Here is a 24,004-nt window from a genome sequence, read left to right on the forward strand (position 1 = left end):
ACGTGACTATCCATAATATCATATAACAGAAGCTATAACATAACCTAAATAATATAAACAAGTGTTTTATTAAAAGTTTTAATTAGGGATGATGAAATAAATAAGAAAAGTTTTAATTAATGATGATGACATAAAAAATAAACATGAATAATTTTAAAAGAAACAATTATTGAAAGTACAATTTTCAAATTTGAATGTTTTAGTGGTTGGTGTTAGTGTTTTATATTATACGTGAGCGTAAAAGAAGTGCAACTCGATGTACATGGTGTATTCCTCAACTTATTCAGGATTTCCGAATGGTGCTCTTCATTTATTTGTAAATAGGATTTCAGGGAAGATGCATAGGTATGACCTGTGATCTTTATTAATTCTTGTTCTTGAATGCCAATGCGAGTCATATTTGAAATTGCTGTGCATCGACTGGAGTGGTTTGTAATTTTCTGTTTTATTTTTTTGACGTCCAGACCAGTGTAGTTTGAAATGTTGGCAAACAAAGAAACAAATGCTAGGGACGCGATAAAATTAAACAAATGCTAGGGACGCGATAAAATTGTGCGATAAGCAGCCATGATTGGTTGAAATACGTCCTTTCGTACAGTTTTATTGGTCAAAAGTAGTATGACGTAGTAAAAGTGTAACAGTCATTGTAAAAAGTTCTATTTTGAGAAAGAGCCACTCTAACTTCAACGGACATCCTAAAGGTCACTGCACGCCATTTAAATGCTGCTGTATTTCCTTTAAAAATGGCCGCGCGCGAAAAATAAACATAATTATCACATGTGGCGCAAGGATTTATACCAAAATCTCAATTTTAGTTTCGAAACCATTTTAGACCTAAAAATTCAGAAGGTTCTCTCCATAAAACAAAGTGCGAAAACATCGAGTTTTCATTATTTTATGAAGAGAAACGTAAATTTTGATTTCAATGCAATTTTATTTTCTAGTTAGGTACGTAAAAGAATGCAGATTTTGGTAGAACAAGTTTTCAATGATTTATTATTGTATGAAGGAAAACAATTTTTTTTAATGTGGCGGTGAAACATACACCTTTCAACTCGCAACTTTGTAAGTGAACGAATTTCTAAAACTTTCCACTAGATAGCTCTCATATATTGCGGTTAAGCTACAATCGATATTTAGACTTTGAATGCACGGCAGCATCTGCCATCTCTACGGGAGTGTTTAGAATTAAGAGATCGAAGAGTTATCGTATACTTATTGTACTTCTTAATAGATGGAGTAACGTTGTTTTTTAAGGTACAGGGACTCTATTCATCGTTGCTTACGGGATTACACAAGCTGGCGCATAGCACGATCGAGAGTAGGTCTCTGTGAGTCATGACAATTTCTGCCGCTAGGTTCGCCTCTCTGCCCTATGAAATGATGAATAGTACCATTACAAAGCATAGTGCATCGTGAAAATAGTTCGATTAATTGTGCATTACTGATTGAGTACGAATATTATAAATATGCCAAGCATATTACAGTGTTATTTGAAGTTTGTTCAGCTAAGTTATATTCGAAAATTGTCTGTGTTTTGCTATGTGAAGAACTCGGTACCAACAGGTCGTATCTTTATAGGTTAAGGTAAATGTCAACGTTCTCTCATATAACAAGCAATGCTATGTTAAAAGTGGCGAATTGCATTTTCCGACTCTCGAATGATGTAACCCGAAATGTAAAATAATTTCATGCATTGTTTCACTTACCAAGCATTATTGATATAGGCCTAATGAAAATGTGAACGACGTGATGTAAACATTGAAGATAATGTTGTTACTGTTTTCCCTTTCTCTTTTAGAAAATACCGACAAAAGTAATGAATTATCTTCATGCTGTACTTATTAGGTAATTAATGCGTATTTGTCTGTATTTTAGACCTGTGTATTGTTACGTAATTATCAGTGAATTAGGTTAGAGAACTTAACAAGGTTAGTATGAGATTAGGTAATGCACCTCAAACTGTAACTAATAATGGCTGCTGCCGAAATAGGCTGAGGTGGTTATCGTGTGAAACAAATTATATCTGGATTATCTAGTTTTATTATATACGGATACGTAAAGTTTTTTTTTTTTTTTGTTTTAGCATGTGTTTGTAATTTTGTGAGGTTATGTCTAGCCTAATTTCTTTTTATTCTTGTATCATTACCAATACATTAATTTATTTTATATTCATTTCAGGTGTTACATCTATGGTGGCAACTCTACTTATGTTAGGATATGAAGTAACAGTATATATTCAACTTCATCATTTGCTAAAAATTAAAGAAAACTGTATGTGTTCGACTCATTTCATCGTCATTTCTTCTTATGTATGTGAACCACGTTCGTTCTAAAAGTGCTACAATAAATGAACACTATAGACAACGTGATGGAACAATTTACAAGTTACTGTTAAAATGCTCAACATTTTCAAGTGGTGCTATACCCATTGTTTCAAAATGTACATACATATTTTTACATTTCTATAAGAGGTGTCATAAATTATTTCAGCATATTTGTAAATTCTTCAAAATTAATTCTTCTAATGAAAACCATAAAATAATGAAATTAATATAGCCTAGGCCTATATGTGATTTTATACTACCGGTATTGATGTTGATCTTGGTAAATTAATCCAATTTCACAGTGTTGTCTTTTGTATTGTGGTTCATAACAATTATAACAGTATGTACGTGGAAATGTTTTTAAAATAATAAATTCTAGCTCATGATTTTAAGTGGTCGTTTCAATGGGAGGTTATATTGGAAAGATGATCACAAATGGATAATTTACTGCAAGATACAAGAACTGAATATAAGTGAGTGTTCCGTTGAAAGTGAAAGTGAAAATTTCGTTTTACAAGAGCTAAGTAGGCGTACACGCACTAAAATACTACAGCGTTTACTATTATTATGCTCAATAGATTAATCAGTAGGCCTATAGAAACGTTTTCACCACTGCAAGAAAAAATCGCGCAATAATTATACTTCTCAGTTATTGTGACGTCCGTATTTTTTTTAAAAAGAGAGGGAAAAGCTAGGCCTTCTTGCAAATGCGTAATTATGAATTCAAGGAAATTAAAGATAATGCAGTACCTTAATTAGTTGCAATATCTTATTTAATAACAATATTAATAATATTAGGTGAAAAGGGTAGGCTATAGTGCGTATATGTAAGATGTCAAGTTAATTTATTTCCGGAAATGTTTGGTGTATGAACTGAAGTACAGAGCCGACAGTCCCTCAGTTTATATGTAATATGTTTTAATATCAAGAATGACAGCCTTTTATTGTGATATAATTGAGGAGTAGAAGTTTGCAAATTACGTCTATTGTCCATAAAATATTGTACGAAGCATTTAATAAGCAATGATGAGTCCTTTAAATGTCCCAAATGTCAATGTCTTTTAAGTGTTCTGCTATGAATATATAGGACAGAACAGCGCTCCGAGCGGCGGAATTGGTATTACGAGGGAACCACTTCAGACTCGTTTTTCAAGCTCTATGCGCCAGCTTGTATAATCTCGTAAGCAACGCTATTCATAGTCACTGTATTTTAAGATAGCATTGAGCGAAGATGTCCATTACTTTATTTCATATAATTCAGACGTTTGTAAGTAATTTGTAATTACAGAGCAGTTCATCATTATCACTGATATACCAACGAACAGAATTTTAGATATATGAATATTCTTGCAACTCAACGCAGACAGAAGCTTTCAGAGTTCATCTGCGCGCAATAGCGTCGAGGTTAAGGCGTTGCGATTCGATTCCCGGTGTGGCCATGGATTTTCACCATTCAACTAATCCGTCCGGTCGCACTATTTGGCTATTGGATTCTTATCAGCCTCTAACAGAAATGAGTACCAGGAAATTTTCTTCCGAGGTGAAGGCGGAAAGCAAGTAGGACAGACATCCCTACTGCTGTTAATGTCGATTATCCGGGAAAGGGAGGAGACTTAACGTCCCGCTGCCGTGTAAGCCTCTATAGTCTGTAACAGAGATAGTTTTACTTTAATGAAAAATAATAAAAAAAATCAATAAGACCTTTTGACAAAATTCCGGTCATTTTCACTCTCGAATTCCGTGTTCAAATGACACCTATCTGTGCAGGGCCTTGAGTCTGCAGTGTAGTGATAATCTAAAGCAGAGATCTCCAAAAAGCGTATCGTCATTCGTGCTCTCGATGCTGCCCGCCGAACACAGTGTGCTGTAAGGCTAGAGAAGGGGGAGAGACTCGTACCTCAACAGATGGGAGCCATCAATGGGGGATCGCGCCAACAGTCTGCTTATGTTTACAAATAATATCATCAAAAGAATAAGAAATATCATACGTTTGTATACTATTTTGACATACTATGAAGCTGGAGCCCCGTCTGTTGCTATTGACACAAGCCATTGCAAATTCAACCTCTTCTGTTCTATGGTGCCTTTAGAGTCTGGAAAAGATCTTCTCCATTTGTATTTTGTAATTACATCTAAAAGACATTCAGGCACAGTAAAATGTTCATTAACTCCTCGAATGAAAATGGCTAGGTGAGCTTTGTCATTTATATCTGTGCTTTCGTCCAATGCAAGTGAATAAGCTAAAAACTGGTTAATTGTGGTTTCGACTTTATATTACATTTACAATCTTGAAATTCCTTCTCTGAACTGTAATTGAAAACAATTTAATTTTCTGAAACTTTGACTTTGTTCTGGACACATTATTTTAGTAACGTCCTGTATGCACGATTTTACAAATGATGCTTCTGCAAAGGGCTTCATTCATTTTCCAATATTCCAAGCTAGAACATAGCTAGCAAGAAGCTTTTTGTGTTTAAGACTGAGGACACGTGTGTGATTTGTGTTTGTATTTTCTTGTTTTATATTTATCAAAATGTTTGTAGGCCTACGCATTTCACCTAAACTTAAACGAAAAACTATGTTTGTCATGCGGATCTGAATAATATACTGATTATTATGTATAACCAACAGTTATACAGATAGCCTCAAAATAAATTATTTTCACATGTCCAACATGCCTGTAATTGTATGATATTCTTTGTGAAGAGTCGAGTATTGTCGTCGCATGTTGAAATTTAACACACGCTTAAGAATTTTCGAACAAATTAAGCATTTCATATTCTCCCCACTAACACAAAAAAAATTTATCTTCCTAATTATCCTTGATTGTACTAAATCTATGATTAGAAGACATTGTGAAACGGTGGAACACTCCGACCAACAAGTGATAATGGCAGTCCGCCACTGCTCCTCGTTTGCGCATAAACATTGAGTACAGTACAGGTGGGGATGGGTGAGGCGGATCGCGCTCATTACGTACTGGCTTCGGTTCCGTTCAGGGGCTTACTCGCGAGTAGGCTTTTGGAGACGTTTGGTCTAAAGTGAAATATAAAAAGTGGAAGAGTCAAATGAGATGAAGTGTTCGAAGTCCGCCTCGACATTCTGTGGCTGAGTTAACATTTTAAAACATTCTTTGGTCAAATCCTATGAATTAACATGTATTTTTGTTTTAACGTTTTGGTACCAAATAAATCAAACTTTCTAAAACCTTAGGGCCGTATTCATAGACGAGCGCAAGCTTTCGGTGGATTATCAGCGTTTTTCGTATTCATAAACCAGTGTTAGCGATAGGATATGATTTGAATTCTGTACTAGTAACCAGTGGATAGCCGGGGCTAGCTTAGTACTCTCGTAGCGCGTGCTGCGAAATGTCTATGAATACCACCCTTAGCCTCTAAGTAAGCAGTTCGTCAACAAGAAATTTGGAGAATATTGATCTATTGCCAATGAAATTATTATACTTCACAAATTTAGACGTAGAGGTAGGGCCTACTGATGAAGCAGGCATATCAATTAACTTTCATTTGAGAAGAAACTGCCTACTGAAGGATGCACTGGAAGGATGAACGAGAGAAGAATTGGGGGCAGAAGAAGATATCAGATGATAGACGACATTAAGATATATGGATCATATAGGTGTGCAGTGAAAGACCTGCCTTTGAGCAGAACACTATGAATGAATTACCATATTATAAATACTTTCATCTCAAATAATGAATATAAAGCATTCGGAATCATTAGAATTAAGATGTTCTCACGAACGTTTTAATAATAATAATAATAATAATAATAATAATAATAATAATAATAATAATAATAATAAAGATAAGGGTATCCCTGTAACATGCCATGAAGGCACTTGGGGGGCATGGAGGTAGAGCCCCATGCTTTCCATGACCTCGGCACTAGAATGAGGTGGTGTGGTCGGCACCACGCTCTTGGCCACCTTTTACCCCCGGGAAAGACCCGGTACTAAATTTTATTGGAGGCTGAGTTAACCTCGGGGCCGTTCTGAAAGTTTGGCAACGAGAAAAAATCCTGTCACCACCTGGGATCGAACCCCAGACCTTCCAGTCCGTAGCCAGCTGCTCTACCAACTGAGCTACCCGGCCGCCCATAATAATAATAATAATAATAATAATAATAATAATAATAATAATAATATTATTATCATTATCATCATTATTATTATTTCAAAATAATTAAGTTCTCAAATTCAAATATTCTTGCTAAACAAATGGACGAACGCTGATAAAATCGGAGGGAATTTAAATGAAATACGGTAGCTGTAAGAAAGTACGGCAATTGCAGTTATCATTATGGCAGGGAGATCTGAGTTTTATTACTAAACTGATAAATAAATATATACCATCAACGCGGCTACTTTGACCCTTAAGGTGTTACTTGAACCCAGAAGAAAAAAATGTTTTCGTCGATGTAAAATAACAGTTTAGTGTCGAAAGTTGTGGTCTTTTTTCTCTGCAAACTTTCATCTGTACAAATATTTTCACCTAAGTTATTCCAATGGTAAGTAAACATTTTTTTTCTTCTGGGTTCAAGTAACACCTTAAGGGTCCAAATAGCCCGCGTTGACGGTACATCAGAAACAAGTTTACAACGGTTAACAAGGAACAAGTAGATAAATTTAGAGAATTCAAGTATTACTAGATCGAGGCCACTGGAGTCCTGCAGCCCGGAGTCGTGGCGCTACTGCTCCTGTGTTAGTGATACCGCATCGCGATAGTTCACATTACACCTGCGACTCCACTCGCCTCTGTCGAGTAATACATAAAAGTGAGAAAGTCGCATGCTAGGAATGAACAACGTAAATACGAGTAAACAGACGATCTAAGTACACAAAAATGAGGTGTTACAAGTGGTAATATGTAAACTTTATCTATGAAGAATAATAAATTAGGTATATTTAGTTTGTTCATGAAGAATTAACATAATTTTCACAAAATTTATAACATTACAGGAAAATAAATCTCATAGACAAGTTATCTTCCATCTTTTTTTTTGCCTGCAAGAACGTCAATTTTTTTCGTCAGAGATCAATTCGATGCTGGTCCACTGCAATTAATGAAACTGTATTCTTAAATACATTAGCATATAATTAGTATTAATTCTTCTCAAAACTTGGACTTCATACAGAAAATTTTGTAATCTTTCAAGAATACCGACGTTTACCATGTTTTGAATGCATCTAATAATTTTATTTCTAATTTGAAAATTTTCGAATAATTAGTATTGAAATTGCAGCGAGCACAATATTATGGTTCTTCTTCATCGATTTTAACTATTTCGCTGTGTCTCTCCATACATTCTCCAATAGCTAATTCATTGTTAGATTATTACACTGTCACTTTATCGACTTACGACGACCGGTTTCATCATTATTCTTCTGCTTTGCATAGATGTCAAAATGATAAACTATCAGTTTTCTAAGGTCATACTAAAATTATAACTATTTCATTATCAAAAAACAACAACAAAATTACGGTCCGTGAGTTTGACGAATTTTCTGTTCATGTACATTGTATAGTTTTTTATATGTGCGGACTGATTAGTTATACGATACATCCTCTGTATATTGCCGGTAAATGCATGCCTTCAAAATTAGTGCTCAATTCTTAAATAAAAAAGAAAACTCTGAAAATGAATATTTTATGAAATGTTCAAAAAGAATGTAAAGAAAAGAGAGCACTTATAATTTCTTCAATTAAATCCCACCAGAACACATGGACGATGAACTGTAGGGGGGAACTGAACGAGATAAACCTCTCCCTCTACAAAAAATTGTGATTAGCAATTATTACTGTTAATATTCCCCTCAACTTTATTATCGCAGAGTTTTTTTTTATTTATATTTTCAATACATTTACAGATGTTCATACAGTAGAGCATCGATTATTCGAAACAATTGGGGACGGGGGGTGTTCGGATAACTGATTTTTTGGATAGCCAATCATTTACAAAAACAAATTGTGCCGGTGATATAGGAGCAGTATGAAAAAAAGGTACATTGATATTAAATACAAAACTGTACATAGAGCACATATTTTGTATCGCACGTCTTATAAAATAATACAGAAAACTGATAGCCTAGTTTGACAAGTTCAAAACGGCCATTAAAGTATGCCCACAGTTTAGGAAAAGAAGCCCAAACTTCCCCCCCCCCCCCCAGAGCTGAGACTCGTTTTTTTGTCGCTAGATCTCGCAAACAGCGCTAGCGAAACTTCTACATGGCGCGCGCTCAAATTAAAATTTTCCGAGTGAAACGCTTTCGGTTAACCGATATTTCGGTTTACTGGAATTCGGATAATCGATGCTCTACTGTACTTCCAACTATTTCCATAATTCATCATTTCCTCAATGTATGTAAAATTACGTTACTCCTATGCACAGTGGCACCCTAGTAAATAGAAAAAAAATACAATAAATGTGCAGTTCTAAGCAACGTAATTGTTTATGACAAAAGATAATGTTCCGATGTATTACTTGGCTAATATTCTAATAAATACTATAAAATTAAATTTCATAAAACACGCACTCAAAATACTTTAAAAACATTACATCTGAAAGCCATTTCCATATTGCAAACATAAAAGGTAGAAGATTTTGCTTATTTCTACCTTGTTTGATTAGAAATTTGTTTATTTTACAAAAACATAATTCATCGTTGATTTTATGACACCTTCTTGTGACAGTACAAAGCATACTTTTTTCAGGAGGAAGAAAAAAGTAATTAAATATCAATAGGCCTACAGAAGAATATTAGATAATTCGGTAGAAAACGTTGGTGAATATCATGACATCATCGAGAATCAGTGTAGGCCTATTGATGTTTAATTAATTTTTCTTCCTTTTGAAAAATTATGCTCTGTACTGTCACATAGGAGTTTAATAAAATCAATGACGATATGTGAAACATTCGTAGTCACCACCTTCAATTCCAGCATACTCCTCATGACTTGAGCCCAGAAAATGCACATTTTGACTTCATATCAGAAGATACATTCCATATCGAGGGCGTCATGTCAGAAGGGCGTAACAACAAAATTGCAAGTTTACAGTAAAGCCACATAAAGATGAAATAATTTTACTTTTCTTTCTACACAACGAGGCATTTTCTTAGATTCTTTCTCACAACCATTGCAAACCAGATCAATAGCCTGTGTTTCACACATCGCAACATGCTTGTCATGTTGTGAACATTACGGCAACTGCAATTATTCTCACTTAACCTCCTTCCCCGGTCAGGAGTTTGTCCTGATGACAATTCTATTGGTAATTTGATAAGTAAATTTCGTAATTATGTACTGCAATTAACTCCTAAGATGTACATTTCAGAGAAAAAAAACTTGAGCATTCTTCTGGAATCATAATTCTCCACATTATAATACAAATTACATCGGAACTTTTAAAGTGTTTCATAACTACAAACAACGAACAAAATTCCAAGGAGCTTTCTTTTATTTTAATTACTAAAGATTCATATTGTTGTCAATAAACGCACAAGATCTCATTCCACCCTCTCAGTACGTGTATGTGTATGTTTAAAAATAATTAGGCATATACAGGGTGATTCATAAATATCTGTAAAACTTTGTAGGTGTAATGTAGAGGTAAAAATAAAACCAAAATGTTCTACACAACTTTTCCCGCAAATCCTTATTTTCAGGGTTATGATGCATAGTGCTATATCTTGCCAGGCATAAAAAACATGGGCCAGTAAAGCCTTCGGCTGTGTCACATTCGCATATATAGCGACTGCGGTAGATATTTCTTATTCGTACACTCTAATACAGTTGACTCTGTCCTGATAAAGACTTTGTCTACTGTACGTAGGTATGCTTAGATGTATGGCACTGTTGCACTTCCTACAGTCACCACATCCAATAGGTACACATTCATTTTGTCGTTAGTTCAGTAGGCTTCAGTTGTGTACTGTAATACAGATCGTGCAACACCAGTTGCTTGGCCAGCCAGATCACCAGACGTCTACATTTGGGGTCGTCAGAAGGCGCTCGTTTATGCCACTCAAATTCCGTACGTAGCATAACTAAAGTAGTGACATCAAAATACTTATGAAACAGTTCGGAATGAGTTGAACGGGGTCTGTAAAATTCTAAGATCAGTACATAACTATATACAATAAACGAAGTCTTATCAGGTCGAAATCAACTGTACGTAATAGGGGTATACGAATAACAAACATCTAACACAGTCGCTATGTAGGCGAGCATTACACATCCGAAGGCTTTACTGGCCCATGTTTTTGATACCTAGCAAGATGGGACATTTTGCATCATAACTCTGAAAGTAAGGATTTGCGGGAAAAGTTTTATAGAACATTTTAGTTTCAGTTTTACCTCTCCATTACAACCACGAAGTTTTTACAGGTATTTATGAATCATCACCCTGTGTAAGTAAACAGAAATAATCAAAGAAGTCAAGAGGATCTTTAATAAAAAAAATTATAAGTTTATTGCCAGAATATTGTAGATTCTGTTCAAATTCCTTAAACATCTATGAAGCTTTATTGATAGAGAGCTTATACTGCACATTTGTTACTAACCAGCAAATTAAAGTCGCCATTTATTGTAAAATATACTGTATGTTGCTAGTACTTATCATCTGCAACAATGCATTAAAATCTACTAATTCTATGTACTACGTGCTACCACATTCATGCAATTCTAATATGTTTTACCATTAGGTCTACCTTGGACAAACTGTGCACAATAGTTTTATACTGCAATATAAGAAAACCCACTCAAACTCGGCCCTTTAGGGACGAACATGAGAGGTGTCGTGTTAACCACTCGCATCTCAGGTCCTCATCTGCTCTCCTGAGCCCATGCAAGTACTCATCTCTCCGCAGAAATTAAGTATTCAACATACAAGATGGCAGATCTGCGTAGGGTAAGCCTTTTTGCACGGAACTAGTGATTCTAAGCTTATATTGCAGTAAAAACTATATTTAATTATATTAGTTTATTATTATGATTATTATTCCCCAGGCCAATTTTAAATTGTGAACTTGTTATTTACAATAAAATTATACTGAATAAGTTACTCTATGAGATACATGAAAAATATAAGTCATTTTAGAAACTTTAAACTTCCGTGATAATCTGTTGCTTGTATTGTAGTTACAGAAAATCGAAAAATGCAATGTAGTCAAATTGTAAGGACGTACACAATATTTATTGTAACTGCGTAAAATTAATGTATATACAGAGTGATTCACGAGGATTTACCGTGCTTTACGGAGCTTATTTCCGAAGACAGAATGAGCAAAAAATGTCATATAAACATGGGTCCTATTCTCAATATTTACAGAGTTACGTTTCGTTATTGGAACTCATTGCTGTGAACGCGTGATCTTGGTCAGCGTGCAGTCAGCAGCCAGCGCGAGCGCGTTACGTAGCGCGACGAGTGCCGTTCACAAGCGTGCGGCCAAGTGTACTCACGAGGAATTTGTTGTAAACTCTCAAAGACTGTAAATTAGGATGCAAAAGTGAACTGCAAATAATTACGTCGGTGGAAGTGGTGTGATTTGTAATAATTGTTGTGATAAGTGACTAAGAATAATGTAATTTTCTAGTTAAAAATAGAAAAAATATGTCTATACGAAGCAACTACTGTAACGAGTTCACAGCACATTTTTAGCTTCATAACACTTGCCAATTAAATGATATTTCTGAATGGTTCATTCTCTATTTGTATTATTCTTTTACCTTCAAACTAAAGGAAAAACGTATTTTACAAACAACTTTAAATTAGTGTAACTCTGAAAATACTGAGAATAGGAACTATGTTTATATGACATTTTTTGCTCAAAATGTCTTCAGAAATAAGCTCCGTAAAGGACGGTAAATCCTCGTGAATCATCCTGTATAATCCGCGCTCTTTTCATTTGAAAGAATATTTTCATTGGTCAGCACAAGTGCATTTTACAGATTATCATTGGTGTAAGATGAGCATTATGTGACTGGCAGACGTGTACAAGATGCACTCATTAGGATCAATAGTATAAACATAGCATTAGTGTAATTGATCAATAGCAGTGAAATGACGGACGATTTACAAGGATAAGAAACAAAAATTAGGTACACTAATTAAAGGCAAAGTTTCCTCCCCCTCGCCATTATGTTAATAGTGGCAGAATGGCTCTGTACACTAGCTTAAATCTACAGTCATTTTTGGTCTATTGAAAGGACTATTCTATACCCCACTACTCTATTCATAGCCTCTGCCCTGTTTGCCTTTGCAACAGTTCCAACAAATGGCATTAGTACTTAACACAAATTAACCTGTAATATGTACAGAAATAACACATTCAATTTGCAGCAACAATTGCAAACGTGTAATTTGTGTCCGTTAGACAAACATACTACAGGGTAAATACGTCGTTACCACAGTCACGTGTAAGAACTGTGTATGATTTCTGTATGAGACTGGGTCAATGCTGGAGCAACGATAAGCGATGAGACGAAACACAATGGAACGAATACTTCTGCCCTTTTGAAAACATCTGAGCGTTCACGTATGATGTAAGCCCAAATTTTAATAGCGAGAACATTCGACTAAGCATCGGTCGCAGTTCACATTGTTTCACTGCATATTTATCTGTTCTTGCAACGGATATCGGCAAGTTGATCAGCTAATTTTTGTTCGTGGTACTTTATGAAAAAACACAAAAACTACTGCACGAGATTAAAGTGCCTGATATGCGATAAGGTGAACAGAGGTGTAATTTCGTGATATGTCTGATCTAGTTGAGATTACGCGCTCATTTTTTAACTTCAGACAAGATGTATTCTTTTTAATTCGTTATTTTACGACGCTTTATCAACTGCTATGGTTTAACTAGTAACTGAATGAGATGACAGTGGTAATGCCAGCGAAATGAGTACAAGATCCAGAGCCGAAATTCACCCAGTATTTGCTGTCAATGGGTTGAGGGAAAACCCCGAAAAAAAAACCTCAACCAGATAATTTGTCCCAACCAGGATTTGAACCCGGGTCCGCTCGTTTCACGGTCAGGCATGCTAACCTTTACTGCATAGCGGTGGACCAAACTGTATGTTCATGTCTAATAACATTAGACTGCAAACTCATTTTGTGCATCATTAATAGTCATCCGTAATAAATTTAGACATGTATGTTTCGTCTCTACTCAAAGTATAAACATATTGCATTTAAATATATAATTTTAAGTATATTCTTTTATATGCATTGACAAATTATTGAGAAATCTGAGGCTATACGATGAGATCAGTAATTGATCGCCTGCGTTTCGTTGCTCAGACTTAAGGGGTTAGGTACAGCTTACAGCAGTAAAATTTTGGAAATATTCAACTTCTATTATTTTCATCAGTGTTTGTATTTTCTTTTTGTATTTGTATGTGCTACCTGGTAGGATGGAAGACAAGGCCTTATGGCCTTAATCCTGTCAGATTAATTAAATAAAAAAAACCATTTTTCCTCCATTACTGTATCTTGTACAATAATAAAAATTAGTATGTGTAAAATACTGTCCTTGTGTTACGTGAAAAAAATAAGTATTTTTATAATTTAAAAAAATATTTACTTTCCCCCCCCCCCAAAATGTAGTTCACTGTGCAGTGATGAAGCGTTTCCCACATACCTAAAAAACTATCCAACATTCTGTGATGAAATATTTTGTGTGCATTTATGCATGTAATATCTACAATGTGATGAAAGATCACTTCTCTGCCTTTGATATTTTGTCCGATAAAAAATAAATTCATTTAAAAATGGTCAAATATCAGTATTTTCTTCTAACACAGAATAAAAAAGTATTATTTATTAAGGAATATAGTTGAAAGAGCATGATATTGTAAACATGAGATTCAGCAATGAAACAAAACAGAGAGAACATGAAAAAGTTAACAAGTTTATGAGCAGGGAACGGATTTATATGGACTAAAAATATATGAAATATGTAAATATATATGTAGTTATTTTTACCAAAATATGGAATTAAATATGGATTTTTACCAAAATATGGAATTAAATATGGACTTAAAATTATAAAAAAATGACTATGTACGTTAAATATTGGTACATTTTAATCAAACTAAACAAAAAATATAATGGACGTACCTTATCTTCCAATGTAGTTTCAACAAAACACAATTTTTATTGTCTGTTACCATAACAATAGGTTACAAACATTTCTTTCAAGTGCTGAAAAGTGAATCTTCTTCTATTGTCTCTGAGGATAGATTTATACTGACTAAAAGAGCGTTCGACGTCACAAGAAGTAACTGGTACATAATTCAATTTCACAATGTCTGCTGGGGATAAGTCCAAGTTAATCTTCACTGTTGATTCACCACTCATCACAGCAACAACCTTTTGTAGTTCTTCATATCCAGGGTTTTTTGAAAGTACAGTGTCCACCTTAGCTCTTACTGCATCTGCAACTTTACCTCTACCACGATTCAGTTGTTCCACAGTACTATTTATAATTTCAAAACTTTCAGATAGTGAAAGGTGCCTATTTTGGAGACTTTTGAGCGTTTTTATGATGCATGAAAATGTATGCTGAATGTGAGCTAAGTCATTCTTCACACTTATGTCACAGGTAACTGTTTTCGCAGTATCAATTGAGACTGCATCTTCAGAGTCCAATGCAAGGAGAACATTGTTAATAGAGTCTATATGTTCGGCATAATATTCAACTGCTTCTAGCCATGTACCCCATCTAGTTAAAATTGGCTTTGGTGGCAATGGAATTTCAGGGTACATTTCTTTCAACACGTTAACTCTACTGGGAGCTTTGAGAAATACTTTTTTCACTGATGAAATCAACAAATCTACTTTAGGGAAATTGTCTCTGACCACTTCTGCCACACGATGAAATGCATGCGCCACACAAGTAAAATGAGTCAATTTAGGATATACAACAGATAATGCTTGTCCAGCTTTGACCATATAAGGGGCAGCATCGCTAATAAAGAATAACACATTATCGTACATAATACCCTTTGGCCACAGGATACCCATAGCTTCGTTGAACAGTTTAACTATAGTTTTGTTATTGCACTTTTCTAGAACATCACAATGTAAAAGAATTCGTTCAGAATATTGTTCACTTAACAAACCGATAACTACATTACCAACAAGTCTACCTTCTTTGTCGGGAGTCTCATCAATGGAAACCCAAATTGAACTATCTTTAATTTCATCTCTTATCTTCTGTATTGTCTCATCGTAGATGGATGGAGCATACGTCTTCCTAAGTGTTGACTCATCCGGGATTGTATGTTGAGTATATTTTTCAAGGAATTCCCTGAAGACCTTATTCTTTAGTTTGTAGAGAGGAATATCAGCAGAGATGAGAGAACGGCACAGGTCGATGTTAAACTCAGATCTTACATTCGATGTTGTTGGTTGTGTTAAAAACAATTGTCTCTGCTTGGAATTTAGTTGTTTGTTGGCCTGATGTTTACTAGTTGTAATGTGTTGTTGCACCAGGAACTTTTGTGTAGATGATACTGCACACTGACACAAATTACAAAATAATATTTTATTGTCAGTTGATAAACCATCTTCTTTAAATTCTGAAATGTAACTTGTTAGTTTTGATTTTAAATTGACTGAATGACGTACTTTTGGCATATTTACCGTCTTTATAGTATGATTTACAAAACTGAACCTATGTGTACTCTGACTGGCATTTAACTGTTGAGCTGCACAACTGAAGTCTGTTAAAAATTTTAAATTAAATTAATACAGTTTTGTAACTTACTTTCCCATTGTTGATAGGACTGCTAATTTTCAAATAACTCTGATGTTAAAGGGATTACTGAACATGTGTTTAAATCTCTATTGTTGAAATGTATTTTTAAAAGTTAATGGAATTTTGTTTTGTTTTATTGTTAAACCTAATATAATATGGACTGTTTTATATGAAATATGGAAAATATATGGAAATTAACGAAAATATGTACTAAACTCTAAAATATGGAAAAATATGGAAAATAAAAGTAGGATTTTTCAACCCTACACATTGTGAAACATAAAGATAATGCAAAATATAAATTATATTAGCTTTATAAGTAAATATGTATTTACATATAAATCCTTTCTCTGTTTATGAGTTATGAGGGAAACGCTTCATCACTGCACGGTAAACTGCCACCATTTTGTACCAAATACAGTAATGGAGAGAAAAAAATGTTGAATATTTTCAAAAATGTTACTGCTGTAAGCTGTACCTAAGCCCTTAAACAGCAATTTGCCGTGCTCTTTCTCCGCGAATATCGGCACCATCATCGTTTATCATTGCTCTCAACATCAGATATAACTAAAAGAACAGTAAACATTTTCAAGTCATGTCTTCGCCGAGGCCGCATTCGTATTAAATTATCTCAAAACATTTTATATTGTTTACAAGAAACTATACAAAAAAAAATAGTGTTCGAAAACAGCGAAAGAAATCTGAGCCGCCAACAGCACTTCAGTCATAGTATACAAATTAAAGAAAATACCCTATTTTTTACTCACTCTGCACCTTACCCAAATAATAAATAACTCAAGTACTATTCTAACTTGTCTGGAATATTTTAAAACTGATTATATGTGGACTTAATTTGCTTGGAAAAATGTGAGCATACGAAATGATATGAAGGAAGGACCGTTGATGTCAGTACTTAACTCTATCTACGTACCTAGCGACCCTAAAGACGATTCTTAGAACTAACACAACCAACCAGATTTTGCTTCTCGTCCATATAGATTGGTTGCGCATAATATGCTGAAACAATGACACTTCGTTAGATAGCAATAACACAATATTGTGACGTGCAGATGAAGACCACGGCTGAAGATTGTTGATTTACACTCGTGGCTGCGATGATACAATTTACCACTGCTTTCACTTCAATTTCGACTCATGCGCCAAGCTGAAGAATCTGCTTCCCACAAGCCCTTATCAGTTCTCCGTCCAGTCGTCAGATGGCAACACCGGACCCGAGAATGACAAGGGAGCGTAAGAAACAAGTTGGTGCGAGATGAAAGTGTTAAGTCATATTAAACACTCGTCCATTAACCGTGTGACCTATGTAACACAAGTAGGGCATGCAGTAATCTACAACGTCACACAAACACATTTAAAACCTTCGTCACAACTCCATGTGTCTTGCAGTTGTACTCTGTTACCGCATGCTCTAAGAATCCTGTTTGTAAAAATTTTTTCTTTGTCTTCACTTCCAGAGCAAATGTAAATAAAGTTGAAATTTGATTGTAACTATAGTTACGGTATGTAATAATTACAACGTGAAATTTGTCCTTTTTATAAAAATGTGTATTCGATGTATTTTGTGGTAGCAAAAACGAATCTGCAGTTAGTTTTTGTCCAGCACGTACTGCTTCTCCAAAACAAAAAGTTATTTAATGTTGGTGAAATGTTGCACTATTTTCATCTTATGGGATGCAACATGTCCTGAAAGTACACTTTCTTGACAGCCACCTGGACTTCTTTCAAAAAAAAAAAAAAAAAAAAAAAAAAAACTTAGTGCTGTAAGCTATGAACACCGGGGGAGGTTTCATTAAGAAATATCTACCTTCGAAAAGCGCTTCAGTGGAAGGTGGAATGCAAGTATGCTGCCTGAATATTGCTGGTCACTCATCAAAGAGATTGCAGAAGCTGTCTACAAATGTAAAATATCAAAAAAAAGACATTTCAATTTGTGAATTTTGGCCAAACAAAAGTTGCTTTATGTGACAGTGTACCAAATTTGTGTAAATAAGTGAAGTGCGTGTGCGTGAATGGCATGTGTCAGAAAATTTTCGTTTTCAGAAATTAACTCAAAACCTCTGATTTAGTTAAAATTACATAGTTTCATTTAAAGGACAGAAACAAAGTTTAAATTTGTTGTCCAGTGTTATATGCAACGGAATCCTTATGTAATAATTATATACAACGGAATCCTTATGTTAGACCGCATCGTAAATTACGCTATAACCTTCAGGACAACTACAAATATTGTTTAAATTAAAGCGATTTAATGTTTTCACTAAAATATATCATAATAAAACCATATAATGTTCTTCCTTTTTAAGAGTTGTATGATTGTCTTAATATTTATTATAAAATGTCATGACTATCGATCCGTTTCTTCTTAGTCATGTATTGGTCTCCGATTTTTTTTTTTCAATTCTCATTTAGCCTACTATTCAGTCACCTATTCTCGTTTCTTTTGATTGATTTATATCTATTTGGTATGTTGCTCTACATTAATTTTTCGTACATTGCTGTCATTGTTTCCTGTAATAATCTATTTTAAACATTTAGCATAAGCATTTTAAACTGGCGTAATCATTTCTTTACTTCTAAATGACAGGCCCTCAGTATGGGTTTTAAAAAATCTCATTTTGGCTATCTGTATTCTACTTTTAACTTGTTCTATCATTGCCCACGTTCGCTCTCATTCGTTTTATTGTTACTGCCATAGTTATTTTATTTTAGAACTTCAAATTTCGCTTCTTTCCGTACATATTTCAGGCATATCTTATCTTTACATAGCCATACAACCACAAAAATACGAACGCACACACACGCAAACTTTTTTTATTTAATTTGTATAAATTTCTTTCCTGAATGATTGAAGTTTGGAAATCTAAGGTAAATGATTTTTGATTTATTTATCTCGATATAAATTACCTTCCATAACTAAATATATTGGAAATTTCCATAGAATATCACTCGTTTCTTCTTCTTCTTCTTCTTCTTCTTCACCACACATTTTAAGCAAACCATTTTAATAATGAAGTCTTCACAGGTTTTATATCAATGTGTTTTAATAAACGTAATGCCTTAGACATTCTTACTGGAATGCATTAAGACACCTATAAAAGAAACAGAGAGTTGTAATCACACATGTAACTATCGGTGATTTTCACTGGATGCACGACTTAGCACAATGCAGCACTTTTCGCCTAAATACTGTCACTGTTTAGCAGTGTCGGATGGTTGACCAATGTGTTGTCAAAACCGCTGTATATAAATTGCTATCTCAATTTTCTGCCACAGCACACAAAACAGTAGAGGGATTCTCTCTTCCAGTGGTCAGATTGAAGGAAATTTCCCACATTCCGGGAAAAACTGATATTTTGAAGGAAAATAGGAAAATATGTGTTAGGAAGGGAATATTTAACGCTTTTTTTTATATATTTTCCAGTTTCATTTCGCAATATTTCATTTGTAGTTATTCCTTACCATTTTCCAACCAGATTCTAGAATTATGAGTATTGTTCGACTGTGTCAAATAATTATTGGAAGGAGTTGGTCCAAGGAGAGAAAAGTGAGATGATCAGGAAGAAGAAATAACCCATTCAACGACTCAAGTCGTTGCTTGAGTCAAAATATATGAGACTTCGAGACCCATGAACTGTCCTTACTGATGAGTGATGACGCAATTTGGTTCTTTTATCAAGTTTTTCATCGGTCTTTTATTCTTCTATACAGTGATGACTTGAGTGGTAAATTCAGGGAATTATCGAGCTCGTAGTTGAACATTACATCATTTTTTTCACACAATGATTGCATGGCCCAGTCACCCAGCCATTAGAGGCAGGGACTCAAGAGGCGTTCATTACCTATCAATGGTGAAATTAAACGAGATTGTAAACAACTTGCAATTATATCCGGCCGTGAAGTAAGGAAAGGTCAGGGGAAATTTTACTCATAAATGGGAAATTTGAACCTATCATGAGGGAAATTATCGGAACACAATCTGACAACGAGACTAGGTGAAGCGCTTTTTTTAACTTGGTTATTTAACGACGTTGTATCAACTACGAGGTTATTTAGCGTCGATGAAGATAATGATAGTGAAATATTTGGCGAGATGAGGCCGAGGATTCGCCATACATTACCTGACATTTGCCCTACGATTGGGGAAAAGTCAGAAAAAACCAACCAGACAATCAGTCCAAGCGGGAATCGAACCCGCACTCGAGCGGAACTCCGAATCGGTAGGCAAGCGCCTTAGCTGACAGAGCTACGCCGGTGGCTGAAGTGCTTTGTATGGAGTGTAGCACTGTATGGCGGCAGAAACGTGGACATTACGACGAAGTGAAGAGAAGCGAATAGAAGCATTTGAAATGTGGATTTGAAGAAGAATAGAATGTATGAAATGGACAGACAGAATAGGAAATGAACTTGTGCCGGGAAGAGTGGGTGAAGGAAGAATTATGCTGAAACTGATCATGAAGAGGAAAAAGAATTAGTTGGGTCACTGGCTGAGAAGAAACTGCCTACTGAACGATACACGGGAAGAAATGGTGAACGTGTGAAGAGTTCGGAGCAGAAGAAGATATCAGATAATAGACGACATTAAGATATATGGATCATATGATGAGACAAAAAGGAAGGCAGAAAATAGGGGAAAAAATGAAGAAAGCTGGGTTTCAGTGAAAGACTTGCTCTTGGGCAGAACACAAAATGGAAAAAAAATCTGACAACACTGCTCTCTTCTTTCTTTCCAGTTGAATCATTCTCTGTATGTCATACATGGGCACAATTTTCGGTTACGTGAGGCACTCGATTTGAAATAGTTTGTTTACTAGGAGAGGAGACTGCAGAGTAGGATGGGAAATATAAACTGCTGCGACCTGCGTCACCTTATCGGAATCGCTAAGGCAATCAGTGGTGAACTATTAGGAAAGCGCTCGGTGAACGTGAGAGACTCGAAAACTTTTATTCAATTTGGCAAATTAATTCGGCAGCTTTAATCATAAACCTCTTTACTATTTCTCCATCATTGAATTGGTTTAAATCACAGGCGAGAAATTGCGTAACCAGCCAATAACATTCCATCACGTTGTCTACGTTTATTTTCTTGAATATTCTGGCGTTTCTCGAGATTACTTAATAGATTTGCACGTTCTCGACCTAAAACAATTTCAGAAAATCATATTTCGTTTTCTACGCACATTTGATATTTTTTTTTATAAATTTCTTTTGGAAATAATACGTACAAACAACATTTAATTCCTCGTACCTTTTAATCCAGCGTGTTTAAGGTATAATGTCGTATTTAGTATACTATGCAAATGTTAAGATCACACATTTTCTTCGGAATAGTACGAAAAATAACATTTAATTTGTCTTACCTTCTAATTCAGCATGTTCTTTATGACATAAGGAGTAATATCATTGTACATTAAATTTATTAATGCCTAATAGGATTTTCGAGCATAACATACATCGTATGTGCTCCCCTTCTAAACAGCAAAAAAACTCTTCCTCCCATTTCTCATGAAATAATCGTTTTCTAACGCGTACACACTGCTTTGATAATGCCATTATGCCACCACTGATACTGCTTATGAAACTGATATAGAACCTGCCCACGCCTAGGAGCTGCGAGAGGGAGAAACGGGGACTGTGAAGATGATTTCACTCAGAGCGATAAGATCTGTGAAGGTCAGTGAGGCATTATTTCTCAAGTGAGACACGATGCCCATCCTTGCTGTATGTCATGAACGAGTTGCCTTTTCGAGTCCAGTTGTCTTTTGCCCAAGACCAATAAAGAAGTTTTATTTTTACGTTATATAGAAGTATTATGGAGCCTACATTTTATTTCCTATTCGAACAGTTTTATAAAAATTATATGTAGCATCAATAATGCAATATTGGTCGAAAAAATCGACACTAGACTCCCATAGTTGTACCTGCCATATTTATCGATTTTAGACATTGTAATGGTATAATTGTCTTTATTAAATACAATGTATACATTATCAGACTTTTTTACTTTTGTTCTGGAGGCTTGGTTCGGGACCTCACAGAGTGAGGCTGATTGTGGGATATTGGTAACGCGATAACGGTGAAACGGGAAAACCCCAAGAAAAACCTCTGTCGCCAGCTTTGTTCTAGAGGTGGAAGGCGACAGCATTTTGCCGTCACTGCTCCGAACTGTAACAGCTCCAGAAATATCGCTGTGACATAATGGTAATTTCGTCACAATGTGATTTTTGTGTTCGGATGATTCTTGGCGATTGCGAATGTTTTCCTTCACGAGCTGACAGACTGATGTTTATGTTTATAGCTCTTCTACGAAATTACACATCAGTGCCATAAGTATTAGGCCTATATAAACAATACTGATTAGAGCGGCGTGTGAACGTAGCTGGAGTATCAAAGAGTTGCTGATGTTAACCTTTTGACAATTAATTAGATCCCAATTATGTTGTCCTTCAAATTAATCTTCCAGTTATCTGGAGCTGTCACGTATAGAGTACGTAAATCAGTCGTCATCGCCATGAGTCACTTATGGTACAAAAATGGCACATTTCGTCTGCAATATTCGCCGGGCTAATCACGTAACACCATCCCTGGAAACGTTGTCCTGGGTCCGTCTAGAAGATCGTGGGAAAATCCACTGTCTTTCCCTCCTCTTCCACATATTGCATTTCTCCACTCCTGTCTATCTTGCGTCTCGTTTTCAAAATTTATACACCCACCATAAACTAGACACACGATCACAACACTCCTCAATATTATCCATTCCCTCCCACCGAATATCCTCATATTCATCTTCTTTCACTGTGGCTGTTCCTCGGCTTTGGAATTTCCTACCGAGTAATGTCAGGGACTGTCAGACATCAAACCAATTTAAGAATAGACTAACGAAATACTTTTATAATCATTCTTGTTAACAATAATAGCTGTTTCAGGTGTCTCGACGTTTAATGGTTATATATTTAAATTATCTCGTTATTATTATTATTATTATTATTATTAGTAGTAGTAGTAGTAGTAGTAGTAGTAGTAGTAGTAGTAGTAGAGGTAGTAATAGTAGTAATAGTAGTAGTATTATCACTATTTCTTATCAATGTTTATTATTCTCACTACCATTACTTATCCAACTTTCATTATTTACTTTCATGTTGTTTTATGGTCTAGACTCTAGATATTAATGTAATAACTGTGTAATAAATTGTATTCAATTAGAATTAGAGTCTGGCTGCGCGGAAGAGAAGGCCTACTGGCCTTAGCTCTGCCAGATTAAATAAATAAATTATTAATTATTATTCTCGGAGATGTGGTTTCCGAACTACAGTATAGTCACAGTTGGAACCAGAGACAAATCTGTGACAGCGACAAAATTACAGGTCTTCAAAACAAACCCCACCACTACTTTGTCCAACACAAATTCTTTCGTGACCCAGATGGGGATTGAACCGGGATTGCCACGGTGAGGCTGAAGGCAGAGGGGCTAACCACTTGGCCACGGTTTAAACTATATGGCACTTAAAATTGATAAAAATGCAATAAGAAATGGATTCAACCGGAATTAAGCACTCACAGAGTAGGACGAATATACGAGATATGAAACTTTAGCAAAATGGAGGGCAGACCAATTAGCTGGAAATTGTGATTAGTTACAACAGTTTAATTAGGTCGGGGTACTATTTAAATAGTTTCAGTAACCAACTATTTCACTCCCACACTTTCACCATTTCACCGTAGTTACAGTGGATACAGTTTGTGGGCAGACGTACAAATGGATTAATGCACATACTTCAGGGTATAATTTTCATTGCATCTATTCCAATTAGTTCGGCTTGATGGATTACATCAACGTGTCTTTGAAGTAACTTCAAAGAGAGGTTTAAACAATGGACCG

General features: G+C 35.2%; 1 protein-coding gene across 11 annotated transcripts in view; it reads right to left on the reverse strand.

The window, feature by feature from the left end:
- LOC138701991 (nose resistant to fluoxetine protein 6-like) overlaps positions 1 to 24,004 on the reverse strand; it is a 1,327,025-nt gene that overhangs the window by 640,681 nt on the left and 662,340 nt on the right. The window lies entirely within an intron of this gene.

This window comes from Periplaneta americana, chromosome 1, assembly GCF_040183065.1.
Source record: "Periplaneta americana isolate PAMFEO1 chromosome 1, P.americana_PAMFEO1_priV1, whole genome shotgun sequence".
Taxonomy (NCBI): domain Eukaryota; kingdom Metazoa; phylum Arthropoda; class Insecta; order Blattodea; family Blattidae; genus Periplaneta; species Periplaneta americana.